Source organism: Agelaius phoeniceus, chromosome 4 (genome assembly GCF_051311805.1).
Source record: "Agelaius phoeniceus isolate bAgePho1 chromosome 4, bAgePho1.hap1, whole genome shotgun sequence".
NCBI lineage: Eukaryota > Metazoa > Chordata > Aves > Passeriformes > Icteridae > Agelaius > Agelaius phoeniceus.
In genome coordinates, this window is record NC_135268.1 from 55,545,980 (window position 1) to 55,561,131 (window position 15,152).

At 38.0% G+C, this 15,152-nt stretch overlaps 1 long non-coding RNA gene across 2 annotated transcripts in view; it reads right to left on the reverse strand.

The window, feature by feature from the left end:
- LOC143693981 (uncharacterized) overlaps window positions 1–15,152 on the reverse strand; it is a 219,823-nt gene that overhangs the window by 87,770 nt on the left and 116,901 nt on the right. For both annotated transcript variants that reach the window (XR_013182143.1, XR_013182144.1), the window contains one exon: window positions 13,965–14,046. This is a non-coding gene — a long non-coding RNA (uncharacterized LOC143693981). The remainder of the gene's footprint in view (window positions 1–13,964; window positions 14,047–15,152) is intronic.

The following is a 15,152-nucleotide window of genomic DNA, read 5'->3' on the forward strand; positions in this document are numbered from 1 at the left end:
AAAGGTTCACTGATTCTTGCAGAATCTAATTTGCTAAGCATAGCAAATTAGACCAAGAAAACTGATTATGTGTGAGGTTTTTACTTCATTCTGTACTCTGCTATTCCATAAATGGTTGCAGGATAAACCTATTCAATTAAGATAAGGTATTGTATATTGTTCAGAAAATATATTATGCCTTTTTGAAAGTAAGTTTCTGGTTTTTCATCTCTTTTTTGAAGTTTTCTTTCTTATGGAAAAAGCCTCTGCTTTCTGTGTTCTTGTTGAGCTCAAAGTACATTTTATGATCTGAAATAAAAGTCTGCATTAAAAACATTGCAACATTTAAAATATTATACATTAGTTTACTGACCCCTATCATCAACAGTAAGAGATCTGCCATATTTCTAGTGCTAGTGTTAAATTTTTGATATATTATTTGATATCTTATTATAAAAATATTATAAATAATTCTATATTATTGTAACTTTATATCTGTAATTCATAATAACAGTATAGCAATTCAATGTTAAAAGGAAACAAACCATGTTTAGAAAAGAACATTGTCCTGGAAGGACCAAGCATCCTTGTATTTGATTTTCAGATAATCAGTCCTGCAGGGGACATTTGGACTCCCATCCCAGTTACCATAATGTCTTAGGCAGTAAAATGCTTGGGAGTGTCACTGCACTGATGGCCCCCAGCCAGGTAATAAAAAACATTGATTCCATGATTCACAGAAGGCTGATCAATCTCTTTATTACTATCATTATTAAGAAACCTATTGCTTTTATAGACAGTCACGATACACCTGGACCCAATTGGTCCTCCAGTCCAAACACCATCACCATTGGCTAATTAAGAAACCACCCTTTGGTAAACAAATCTCCATAACACATTCCACGTGTTCACAACAACAGGTGCAGCAGATTAAGATAAGAATTGTTTATCATTCTTTTCTCTGATCTTCTCACAGCCTTTTCCCAGAAATGCCTGGGAGAGTTGTCTGTTGCTCTCTGTAGCCAGAGAGCTGCTGTCATACTGGGGAGTAGCACCCATTCAGAAATCCACTATGTTAAAAAAATCTTAAACACTGAATTGAGGAAAAAAAAGTTGTATGTAAAATCCTTAAAATCCTCTTTTGTCTGTAGTCATAAACACCTATGTGGTTACATATATCTGGTATATCTATCCGAAAGTAGAATTCACTGGGTGTAGAATTTACACTAGAACCTCTTGTCTTTTCTGTGAAATCTCAAATAAGTCTTAATTCTGGCTAAGAAAAATACATAATGTTATCAATGTTTTTCATTAAGCAGAAAAGCAACATGTAAGGGAAGTTATTCCTCCTCTCTTTTTGTTTTTTCTTTTTCTCTCCCCCTCCCTCTTGTCTCTCTTGTTTTTTAAGAATACAAAACCTGAATGGGGCTTGTTGCAAACTCTTCCTGGGTTCTGGTTCCTCCTTCTACATCTGCCTATGTATTCTGCATTGTAAAGACACTGAGAAAACATACAAAAAAAAGTGAAGGCACCAAATCCATGTTTTCTGCCTTACATCTGAGAACTGACAGTGTTTGGCCACCAGCACCTTGAACCGTGCATCCCCTTCTGCATAGCAGGACAGCTTCAATCAAGATTCCATGCTGTAATCTACAAACATGTTTCAGTTTCAAGATCTGTTGTTTCAGTGATAGACTACCAGTGACTGCAGCTGTAATACACACCAAGCCAAATTAGGGCTACTGTTCCAAGAGATAAAACTGGTACAATAACAAGATTATTTTCTCCTTGCTGATACAACCTTCCATTCCTGGGAAGGGAGAGAAGGAAAAGGTTGCTTTCCTGATCAGGCATCCCAGAAGGGTTCCAATCCCAATCTATTCTCTGTTACTAGAGGTTAAGATTAGCTTGAAAATTACCAGCAGGAAGCCCCAAGCTCTCAGTCACAAAAGAGACATGGAATTATCCTCCGGGAATAAATCTTTCCTCACAAAAAAAAACAACACATCCCACATCTATCAATTGACTCAGAAAACTGATGAGCATTCCTTACTCCTGGTAGATATGACTTGAAGATACTGTACTTAGTTGTACATTCATTAATTACCTTGAGTTATGTGATCAGTGGTTTTCAGCTTATTGTTCCCACAAAAGAATGGCTTCACCTACTAACTGGTTTTGTCAGAGAGGCTGGGGAGGACACTTAGGAGATAAAGAACTCTGCTCAGGTGACTTCAGACTCTCAGTTCTTGACATGGAATCCACTGCCATTTCATAAAATCAATCTTTCTCAACCACTGGAGCAACACCAGAAGAATATTTAAAGCACAATTATATTGATGTTTCTGGATGCCATCTGCTCAGCTAAAGAGTGTTGAAATATAGGTTATATACTTTCAAGTCAAAAAAGTCCCATTGCCACCATAGGATTTTTTTAACTAAGCAGAATCCAGCTCACCCTGTCAGATGTGGATATGAAATAACTTTTATCCTGGGCAAGCAAGAGCAAAATGGAAGGTCTGTGATGAGGAATACACAGACAGAAACTGGAGCCATGTGCCCATGGTCTGCACTGCTTTCTTTTTCCAAAGGCTCCAACACACATTGAAATGCCTGAGGCACCACAGTGTGGGCAGGCCCACCAGAGGCAAAGTCAGGGCACAGGTATAAATAAATGCTATGGCATCACTGCCAGAAAAAACAATTGGTTAGATAATTTGGCTTACCAATTAGTGTAGGCAACCCACAGATGTACAGTTTAAAATAAGTTATTTAAGCCCTCTGCATATAAAAATGACTTAATAGAAACACATGGAATCTGAATAATTTTTAAGCAGGTGAAGTAAGCTATTTTCCATGTTGCACAAACATAATAAGGTCATTTAAGAAACAATTATAAGGCACCACAGGGTGAATAAAACATAAAACTAGAATGACTGATGGCCAATATAACCTATCTTAGTTTCCATAATTGCCTATGTGTTCTACAAAGTTAAGTAAAGGGACACATGCAATTTAGTTGCTACTGTATGATTAGCTATTATCAAGGAAATAGGATGATTCCAGAGCAGGCACTTAGCTTAAGGAATATAGAATTAAGCAATGTTTTCTTCATACTGCTGGTAGGGGATTTTTTAAATTGTATAATTTTTTTAAATTTATGTCTTGAGAAATGTTCTTGCTCACTGTTAAATGACCACCAGCCTTCCAGAATTCATCACTGAGTACCAACAGTAGCTGTCAGTCAGACAATTGTCTACCAGATAATTCAACCTACCCTGCTATCTTCTCCAAGGGAGTGAAATAGCCACATAACAGGAGCTTAAATGGTGGTTTCATCCAGAAGATTATTCTGTTTGTGAAGCAGCCTATTTTGAAAGGTTAAAAGTCCTTTACATGCTTTACATTCCATCAACAAAACAATGTACTTATAAAAGTAAAGTTAAAGCAGTCTCTCTAACTATAATTAAATAGCGCATGATATGTTGTATAAAACTTTCAAAGTCTGCCAACTTATCCACACTTTTCTGGCCCTTAGGTACTTACGACTACACAGATTTGCTTCTTATAAAAAGTAGATTATGCCTTATCAACTGTTTGGAAAGAATCATGATTTTACAGTCTATCAAAGCTTGATATTAGAAAGACAAAACATGTTTGTATATCACTACGGACTGTAATATTGATCTTATTTAAGCTAGTTAATATAACTTTTAATTAGGGCTTTTACTTAGAGAACTGTAGCCATTTCTCTAGTCAGTTACAGTTTTCAGCTTTGATGCAATCAAACCACAAACTTTTGTGATGTAGAAAAGAACAGTGCACATAATGTAAATGGACTCTTAAATAGAAGTATTTATGACCTTGAGATTTAAATACATGTACATAAATGAAAATCATGACTCCATGCAAAAATCCAGCAGCAAAGCTGGAATGTAGCTGTCTTTTGATACATTAAAACTGGATGACTTATTTTAAATTAATCAGAAATGTAGAACTCAGCAAGAGAATGCTTATTAAAATCCCCTTACATAGGTATTTCTCATTAGCTTTGAAAAGATGCTATAGCAAACACTTCTCTAAGCTTAGCACCTTCCTGCAAAAAAACCTGAACATTATCTTTTCTGTTCTACTGAATGGACTGTTCTAACCAAAGTTATAATTTATTTTACAACTAACTGTACAGACCTTCCCAGCACTGCCTTATAAGCACAGAGTCAGAGAGCACACTGAATTGGAAGAGCCCCATCAGGGTCACCAAGTCCAAATCCTGGCCCTGTGTAGGACACCCAAAGAGTCACATCATGTGCCTGAGAGGTTGTCCAAACAATTAATAGCATTGACTTTTACAATATCCCTGTAAGTGACTATAATTTTTACCACTGAAGAAATGAGGCAATGGAAAATAAATCTTTTATCAGGGATCCCACTAAAAATCAAAGGCAAGATGTCCATGCAAAGCATCTGTGTCCTTGTCAAGATAAAATTACTTTTAAAAAATATTTGGCATAGTACAAGAAGAAAGTTGACAGCGCATAATTTTCTACATTCTGGTTTAATTGTGGTTAATTCTAGAATCCTAATAGCCCAAAAGAAAAGGCTTTTTTCTGACAGAAACTGTCTGCAGGCCCAGAAACAAGGTTCTTCTGTCTCTGCCGATGGAAAACGAGATATTTTAGCCAGTTTGGAAGTTTGGGTCATGGTCTGAAGACCAGGCAAGAAGGATTCATGAAGCAATCAATTTTATTTCTTGCAACATCAATCCTAAAGAATTCTTGAAAGAATTAGAAACCTAAATAGATAGTATTGATTTGGGTGAACTTTCCTTGAAAATTTTGAAATCTAGTGGACACAGCTCGAGAAATCTTTTCTCAGATATGTTTATCTTCCAATACAATACAGACAATGAGTCTGCCTGCCTGAGAAGAAACTATGCCCCACAGCAGCCTCAGGATAATTCACCTGCCACTACTTGAGCTTAGTTTCCACACCTGAAGTCGTCTATTCTTCTAGAAAGGAAATTTCTCTCTTAATATTAAAACTATCTTTCTTCAAAGACTTCAGATGAAATAAGAATGGAATTTTCCCTTTGTGTCCAGTTTTACTATTTAAGTTTTAATAATTTAAAGTTTTACTCTCCTGAATAACCGAAATCATCTGCTGCCTCTGATCTAAACTGCTCTTTAGGGCAGGAATTGCCTAAGAATTATCTTCAAAACCAGACACTCAGACTAAATGCAAAGTAAAATTGTAAGCACAGCCTGCTCATGCCTTCCAAATCATGGAAGTGTGCCAGGTAAGTCTGTATGCTGCTAGGCACACTGCTTCCACTCAAGTCTGCATTTCAGGTTTGTGGATGGCAGTCAAGCAGGATGCAGAGCACATTGCATTCAAGACCTCTTCAGGGCAACTAGGTCTCATCCCACATAAAGCTAAGCCACTATGGAAATATAAAATGATAGAGAGGTGATAAAACATTTTTAGGTAAAAAGTCTATCCAGTCCCACATCATATACTTGTGCTTCACACCAACTTTATAGCAATGGCTGAGATGTGCTATTCAAGGGGAAGAATACTAAATATAATAATAAATCATAGTGCTTTAATAAATGGTACTAACTTAATGTTTAGCAGATAAACATGTTGGTCAAAGCTGTATCCCTCTTGTATTTTTTAAGACAGATGTAGATTAATACATTTTCAAACAAAATAATAGTTTTTGAGATTCTTTAAGTATATAGAGAAGGGCTTTGACTCCACTCTTGCAGTCCTTAAGCAGCAGGAGGAAAAAACTTCTGCTACATTAACTGCTTACTGTGAACACACTCAACATTTTCCTGCCTCTTAGGAAGTGTTTTCTAGCTCAGGAGTAAAAGTCCTTCAGAAATAAAATGTCTTTATTCACTACTTTTCTTGTAAAGCCTAGTACATTCAGACTGAGACCTCTGGCTGAAACCACTGCAGACACAATGTAGATGAGAAACATCTGCAAATTATTTCTGACTCTAAAGAATTCAGTCTGCGGTGTGCAAGAATCCAGACTTTAATTAAATAGTCTTAAAAATTATTTCTTTGCATGATGCAAGTGTTCTGAGGGATCTTATCACTTATTGAGCATTGACAGTGACAGCCTTGGAGTATTTCTCTCTTATTCAGCATAGTGACGTTTGGGCAGTACAATTGTCTGGAAAGTGTAAGATGATCTTTGGATAATAAGACACTGTTAGGAAGTAAAATTTTATGTATAGGATTAGATGGTTCACTGAAGCAAACAAATCAAGTAATAATCTGGAGATTGGTAGTCTCAAGGTTCCACAAATATTCTGTACTTTGTAAATCACCTCTCACTCTATTTCTGACAGAAAAACCAAAAGGTTCATCTTCAAGAAATCTCTTTCCACTGCATTAGTTACCAGTTCTAGCACCCGAATGAGAGGAGGAGTGTGGGAGATTAGGGAGCGTGCGGGAGATATGGCGATGCCACGGGCAGGCAGAGCCCCTCCCCTTTACCGTTACTCAGTACCGCTAACCCCTGTTATAAATGACCCTGTCCTACCGTTAATAAAGGCCATTTACCATCGACCACACTGGCGGGTGAGAGAACTTGGACCGAGTGGCAAAATTGTTGCTGCCGTGCCGTTCCCGATCCAGGACACCACGCCTCAAGAGGAGGCAACAGAGGAGGCAATTAATGACCTTACTTTCTGCCTTGGGACCCCGTCAGTCCCAAAGACAAAAGAAAAATGAAATAAAACGTCTTTTGGAAAAAAAGAAAAATCCATTCACAAAATCAGCATGGAACTAATTCTGAACAAGGGAAAACTCCCATAAAGTTAAGGCCTGATAGTAGACAAGGCCGTTTGAGTTCTGAGCAAAAACACATACCAGCATATTTATTTTGCTCTCTCTAGGAAGAGAAGTGGTTATATTCAGTAACTAACTTCCAGTAATGCACAGGTGCCCATCATCACTGTATGATCACTAGTCTGTCTGACAATTAGCCAATACACTGATTTTTATCACTTGCACAACAGGGTCATATTTTCTTTTCCTGCAGAAGCTCTCTTTAAATAGCACCTTTTAGAGACAGCTGAAGTTCATCAGTTGATGACAGGAACTAGACAGTGCCATCTGCCTTAGCAGCAGTTCAGGTAATAGCAAAGAAGAGCTAATTGCCAAACATGAAATGTGCAGGAGTGGATATATTTTTTTTTAAACTTCTCATCAAAATTTGATCTGTATGGCACCATGTGATACTCTGAAGAAGCACTTTGAGTCAGCTCTGAAAGAGCTTTACTACCAGTGTAAGTATCCTGTGTTGAATATTATGTTATTGCAGTTTTGTTGCTTTTGGTATCTGAAGTAGTTGGAGATCTTAGCCTAACAACCCACAGCACTTAAATGTGATCTGCATACCAACATAATAGCTGTACTCAAGAGGCATGTACATTTTTCCTCCTTTCCTGGGCTAACAAAGGTTATCTCTGGGATATTGTTAAGGGAGAAGCAGTACTGAAGTCACTAAGGATGTTGCATGTGCAGGTCTCGTCTATCCCATGTTGCATTGAAGGGGCTCAAACCAGAGCAGCAGAAAAAGTGACTCTGCACAGCAGTTGCATGGAGAAACTCAGTAGCAGACACTAGGGGTGACTGCTGACTCTGGGGCCACAAAGGCTGAGATGGGTAACTCAGAGGGGGGCACACAGCAACAGGAAGATCTCATGGCAGAAGGAAGCTTCAGATGGCCTCACAGATATGGGACAAAACACCTCCTCCACGGGGCAAGGCTTACAGCTCAGGACTGCATTTCCCCTTCTGAGGTCATTTTGAAAGTACACGGCAGGGAGAGATAGAAACACACAAACTGTGATGATGACAGTAATACTGCTTCTGTTCTTCATTTAGTTTAAAAGGGATAAACATATCTGCAGTCAGGGACAGTATCTCAAGTCTACCTCATCCCAGATGGATTTTCTCAGTTCTAGGCAACAGATTCAAGCTCTTCTCTCCCAGTGCTTCCTATAACAGAGATACCAATTTATTTTCACACAGTAGCCTGGGTTCAGCAGGAAAAGTTCCTTAGCACCAGGTAGTTTGCAGCAAAAAATGGGAATTACAGGGTTTGTGTTCCAACAGGGAAGTGATCCATGGACCTGGACCCACTCCCCAAGTAATCATCTACTCCATCACACAAGCCAGTATATCAAGAAGAGAGCAGCACTGTTTCAAAGGGGCTAAAAAACAAGCTCCTGGCACTCTGGGCAGCTGCTCTAAGAAGCAGTTGGAGCCTCTGGAGCTTCAGCCATTGTTGCCAACCTTGCAGCTGTGGCCACCATGCCCACGAAGAGTGCTCCAAATGCACAAATGTTCCTGCCCTTAGAAGAATTATAGCTCTTAGTATGTAGCATCATGGAAAAATAGGAGCCTGGGTGTCTGCTGCAGGCCTGTGAAACTATCCAGGCAGCTGACTGCCTGGCTCTAAGGAAGAAGACAGGTAAAAACAGAAATTTCCATAAGAAGATGTCCTCCAAGCGAAGGCAGGTTGTTGGAACTACTGCCTGTTTCTTAGAGGGTATCAGTACTATAGTAAAAATTTAGCATATACCTTTCTAAAATATCTTCTAGTCCAGCTCCACTAGGTATATATACTACCTACTATTCCAGTAGGTAATTATACTACTATACAATAAGTGAAAGTATGTCATATTTAGAAGATTCTTTTGCTGGCATGTACACAAAATTTCTTGGACTCTTGCACTGATTAGAACATAATTTCTATATTGGGGATCATTAGAAAAATTAAAACAATGTCTCCTGTAAAATTAAACACAAGCTGTATGAGGAATCTGTTCAGCCCTATTCTCACTTTAGAATTTGGCAATAACACCCAGCCCTTTGGGCCATATCTGTGTAATCTAGATGTATTATCATTATTTCTGAAGTGTCTATGACAGTGGTATCAACGCACTGAAGTTTGCCAAGAATCTCAACTCCCAAAGCAATGTCTTTCAAAAACTATTCAAAAAATTACCTTTTCTACTATTTTCTAAACTCTACTATACACTTATAAAGGTCACATTCTGAAAGTTTGCATGGAACAGACTGTACACACTTCATCTTATTACTGCCTGTCCAGACACATTCAAACTAATAAACAACTTGAGAATTTTTTAAGAACAATCATGTCTCGCTCTGCTTCTGAGTCACCCAAGATGAGAACATCCAGTTTTATGCCCACTAGTTTTAAGTTTAGCATCAGGAAAATCTTCACTCCATCACAAAACTCAAAATAAAAACCTGTCCTTTTCCACAATACAGCATGGCTATCTTTTTATTGAACCTCTTAATCTCTTGAAAATTCTCCTTATTTTTTTTTCAGACTATCTGCAGACTGTCTTTGACAGGATTACAGGGACCATGTCTAAATTATGCTTCTCTATGAAGCAGTCTTGGACTGCCACAGTCTCTCTGATCCAAATTCCCATGAGCCAGAATTGTTGGATTTGGCAAGTCTGCAGTTACACATGGCCTCCAGCTGTTCTATGATAGGTTAGGAAATAAACTGGCCTTCATCCAGCTCAAGGGATTCATGTCAAAGCTGTGTAATAAGAATTATATGTGTGCAAATGTAAACATTCACATTTTATTCCCACTTTTCAACAGTCCACAGATAATTATTATATTACTAATAAAGCAGGAAAAATGGCCTTTTCTTCTTGAAAAAGAAAAGGATATATTTAATTCAAGCTGAGAACTATATGAAGTCTTCAGTATTAAACACAGCCTTCTAACAAGCATATATAAAAATTATAGCTATTCCACAGTTTAAGAAACATATGCATAGCTCTCATACAGAAACAGTGGTTCAGAAAAGACTGAACATTCATTAACAAAAGTATAAGTACCTATATTTTTGTTCCTAATAGTAGCAGTAGATTAATGGCATATCTCAATTTTGTTATAAGAAATTAAAGTGAGTTCAGTGACACTTTAGTGACAGGATGTATGGTAAATCATTAAAAATAAATAAATAAATAAATAGCCTTTTAAACCTTTTAAAATTAAATAGAAATCCATAACCAGCAGAGAAATGAAAATCCATCCACTATCCACCAATCCTTGCCACCAAAAGGCACTATAAATAACACCTAATAAAAAACCAAGAACAGTGTCCTCTGGATTGGTTTTCTGACGCAGAAAACCAGAGCTGAAGCAGCAGTTCAGTTAGATACAGAAATCATCTGAACAGGACTCACAGGACTAAATGCAGACCAATCTGACATTTAAACAGTATGTATGGCATCAGTTCTTACGTGAAATTATAATGTGGAATGACAATGAGTATCAGAGAGATGACTAATCAGACTAAACAGTCTAAAAAAGGCAAGTTAGTAATTGCACTAGCACATTTTGCTGGCAAATCACTGAAAGAATCTAAGCAGGTTTTGCCATGTTTTGCTAGAATCATGACTGAAATTTCTTAGCTACTCAGCAGGCACCAAGAGAATGATATGCAATGAAGGAATTGCACTTCACAAACTTTTGACAAACAATGTTCTGAGGCTAGTATGTGCTTTGAGTATAACTGCCTACGTTTCAGTAAGATTAAATTTTTATTAAAAGAATTTTTTCCTTTTCTTCTCTTACTGTGAAAATTTGTATACTCTACTGTTGTTGAACAGTTCTTCTTATCAGAGAAAAAATAAAAAGGATTAGGGAAAAATGACCTAAATGATGATAATAATTTATATTTCCAATAACAAAAGATGCATTTTGAAAAGTATTTGTACCACAACTGTCTCTACACAGGCCAGTTGAGATTATGCTAAGCTTTATATTGGCAAATGGTGAGATCTAAACCTGATCCTAAGAGTTTGCAGAATAAGTGACAGGTATCAGGGACTACAGTAAGCCTGTAAGTGGCAGCTACTAAGTGGCTTTCTACTAGAGATATAGCTCCTGCTGCTGACTTCATGTAGAGAATATTACAGGGGACTCAAATTATATGGTGCTGGCTAGAACAGTCTTAAAATGGATTCCAGGATCCTCAGAGAGATAGGATGAGATAGTTAGGAGATACAGAGAATACAAAACAAAAAAGACTAAATAGAGGAGCCACATTGACCCAGCTGGGGGATGTGGATATGCACCACAAAGCCTCTATTCTCACTCTGGCATATTTGGCTACCCTGGGGTACCTCTGCCACTGCCCACTGCCTGCGAGTCAGGGAAGTGGGAGATCAGGATGTTGCCCGTGCCGCAGTACACACCCACAGCTCAGGTCCAAAGTAACCTAAGGGACTTGCTCAACATCAGGAAAAAAGGTAGGAATCATTATGGAGGAGAAACAAGGATTCTTAGTTCCTGGCCAAAAGACTGGACAGATTTATATTGTGATAGCTGACTGAGAAAATGAATATGCAGTTTAGGAGCATCACAAAAGTATGTGGAAGAAAAGGATCCCCTACAACACTCAGTGTGTTACTAAATGCCAAGCAGGCTCTGGCTGTACTTCCCAAGGAATCTTATGCTATTCCCCACCTGCCCCAGTAGATTTACCTTCTCATCAATAATAAAGAATTTGCTTTCCCCAAAAGCCCAGGCAGACTAGAAGTAAAACATCTTTGTGTGTACTCAAAGATAAAGCAAGCACTTGTAGCTTTCGCTGATTAGCAATTACAAGATTAGCCCTGGGAGGAAAAATTCTCTAAGATTTATAACTGGAAAGCACTTTTATAGGCCTTTGTGGACCATCTGGTAGAATTTAACAGAAAACTCTGCTTACCTCATAGAATTCTTTGCTGGCATTTTCCATTACATCTAGGGCTTTTTCTGTCAGGAATCTCTCCATACATTTTGCTGACACTAAGATTCCCTTGATGAAAGAATGAGCTCTGCACTCATTATAATGGACAACTTCTCTCCAGTCTTTCATTCTATCATTGTAAATGAAGTGACATTAAAAAATGACATTTTGGGCCATTTCCTGGCAGGACATTATGCAATTCTGTTCCTTCCTTAACCTATAGGTCAATAGGCACCACACATCAAATATGCCCTATAGCTCCTCTGCTCTCCTCTTTACCATTCTTAAAAATAATGCAAAGGCATGGTTCTGCCATTACTTGTGTCCATAAAATAGCAGGCTATTGCAAGATATCCTGTATTTGCAGTACTTGAAACTCTGCTCTTTCCTCTCATTCAGACTAAAGTCTTTCCTTTCTTCTCCCTGCATGTGACCAGTTTCTCACAGGAGACCTAGTCTGGCACAGCAGCATCATGAAAAAGGCATCAGGATAGATTCTCCATGATGTAAATTAGAGTGTTCCAGTCCAATCACATCCCCATCAAGGTCCTCAAATGAAACCTCCCACTGAGATACAAGCGACTGGGTTTCCATCTGTGTGTCTCTTGCTGTCAGTGGCTATTATTTAAGTAAACACTGGTTTGTATTACTTTCCTTTTTTTTAATTTTATTCAGTACATGTTAAGGCCTGGTTAAAAGGAAACAAAAATTGCTGTATTAAAAGACTAGTATTTTCAGCATCTTGTGATGTAAATTGCTAATTTAAAACCCAAAATATTGTTAAAGTGTCTTTATTTAATAGCAGACGATTGCAAGCTGTAATTTGCAAGCTGTAGTTGCAGATGGCAATGTTTTTCTCTCTTTTCAGCAGTACAGTAAAGTATTTACTGCAGTGATCTGCAGACAATGACACACCAACTGCAAAAGAAATGCTCTGGGGTAATACAAACTATCAGGATTCCCATGAGGTCCAGCATGTAAGGTACCTGCAACTAAAGCATGAAATTTAAATACCAATTAAAATATTAAAATCCCTTACATGTTCTAAAACAACAACTCTTTGCAATAGACAATTTTATGATGTTCAATTGCCAAGTATGTTTCTAACACAAAACAACAACTCTTGTTTTCTTTCCTGATCTTTAATCCCTTTAGATTGAACTCACTTATTTTCCAATTCAGACCTGGAGGCCCAAGTCTGGATTTGAAACTGACAGCCACCATCTGGACCACATGAGCAGAAAGGGTGATATGTGATCTGGCACATGTCTAGCATACTGTTCCACTTTTTGAACATCAGGACATGCCAAAATACCACGAATGTATTCAACAAAAGCTTTGCCTTTTATTTCATTTTGTTAAGCAACTCACAGATGTTTGTTTTTCAAGAGAAAAATTATTCAACATCATCTATTTAATAGCATTGTATGAAAGATGTAAATACTGCATTCTGTAGTGCCATCTAGGGGATTTAAAACCTGGAATAAAGTGCTCATCAGATAAAAAAACCAATAAACACTAAAAAAATCAGCTCTGACTGCCAAGGCAATTTCTTATGTATACCTAGTGGTTTGGATTACTTTTTCCTGCAACAATAGAAATATTTGAATAAGGTCCATGTACAGTGTCACATCTTTAGAATCCATAAATAGGAGAAGATGTATTGTTCTATACTTCTCCTTTATGGACAAATAATTTACAAAAGCAATCTTAAAAAAATATCCAAAATAAAATCAATGTTGTGCTCTGAAATGGGATTTAGAAAAAAATTCTAGCCTTAGTTCAGTTACCAGGAAATATATGAGAATTTTTTTTGCACTACAGATATTTATAAAAAAATCAGACATGTTATTGTATAAAATTACAGGAAACTGAAATAAAACAGGAGAGCTACTGGCATTTTATTCGATCCTCATCTTCATTCAGGTTATTATTTTTCTAAAGTTTTCTGAACAAGATGACATTACATAGTAATTTCCAATGCATCACTGAAGATATTGTTAGAAATTATTAATTTTGTATCATATTGATAGCTAGAATGATCTGTAGGCTCTTCAAACACATTTGCTTTTTTTCTTCTTACAGAAACCAACAAGTTCACACATTATATAAGTGATCACTTGAAAGGGAAATGCAGAGCAAAAATCAGACTATGTAAACCAGAGAACTGCAAGCCTACCTTCGCTCAGATGACAGACATGGTCCATTAGCTCATGCCAACACATAAAAAGAGATATCTCTGGATCATCAACAGTCATCAGCTGCCAAAACATTATTGAAATCAGTGAATAACTTACACAGGCAGAGAACCTACCTACACACTTACATGATCATGCATTTTTTCATAGTCCCAGTAGCAGATCAGTTTCCAGCCATCAAGATGAGAGACAGGAGCATGTACTTTACTTTTGAATTTCCAAACCTCACATTTTTACATTCTACCTGCAAAACATGTACATTGAACATTTGCAGTTATGTGCTGAAAACCATTTGCTCATAAGGGTAAGATTTGAAAAGCACCTAATAAGTGTCTTAAAAACACATATAACACTGCTTTTGACACAGCTTTTATTTGGCACTATTTTAGGCAGTAGCCAGCCTTTGATCCTGAAAGAAGCTTCCATATTCAGCTGGCTGCCCCCAGATCCCTGCTCCTCTCACTGCAAACTGCCACTTAGATGCATTATCCTTTACACCCTCCAGTCCCACACTCTACATCATAAAGTAATGTATTCCTCCCTTCTCACCCACCCAGCCCATGTTCCTGTATCTTCTTCCCCACATTTTTTATCACATTGCACCAACCCAGTGCTGCACTCTGTGTCTGCCAAGGCCTCTACTCTGTGCTCCCACTTGGAAGGACAGAGCGCAGCAGGGGCTCAGGCACTTGAGAGTGAGTAAAGGAGCAGGCAGGAGACACAGGCTGTTAGTATGTATATTCTGATCAATTTTAATTGTAGTTCACTGTCTCTTGTCCAATGCAGACCAACAAGTATATCACAATTTAATAAAAGGAGAGGCAGAAGCTCTGAATGTGTATTCCCATGGAAGGTCATGCTACTATCTCTAATTAGCCCAAAATGCTTTAAAAGGGCTTTATAAGGGATGATGCAGTATCTGAAAATATGATTCTACTAAGTGATGTTAGATTTGCTGCCACCACAGCTCCAGCCCGGGTCCCTCTTGCCCAATTGCTGGAGCCCAGCCCAGTGCCCACACCATGGTTGCTGCTTTCCTGACTGCAGCTTCCACTAGTAGCAAAGCTGCACGTGTCCCAGAGACACACACACACATGGAGGACACTGACACAGCTGGTCACACAAGCTGCCTGCCACAGGTGAGGTGCTGCATACATAGAAGTCATAAA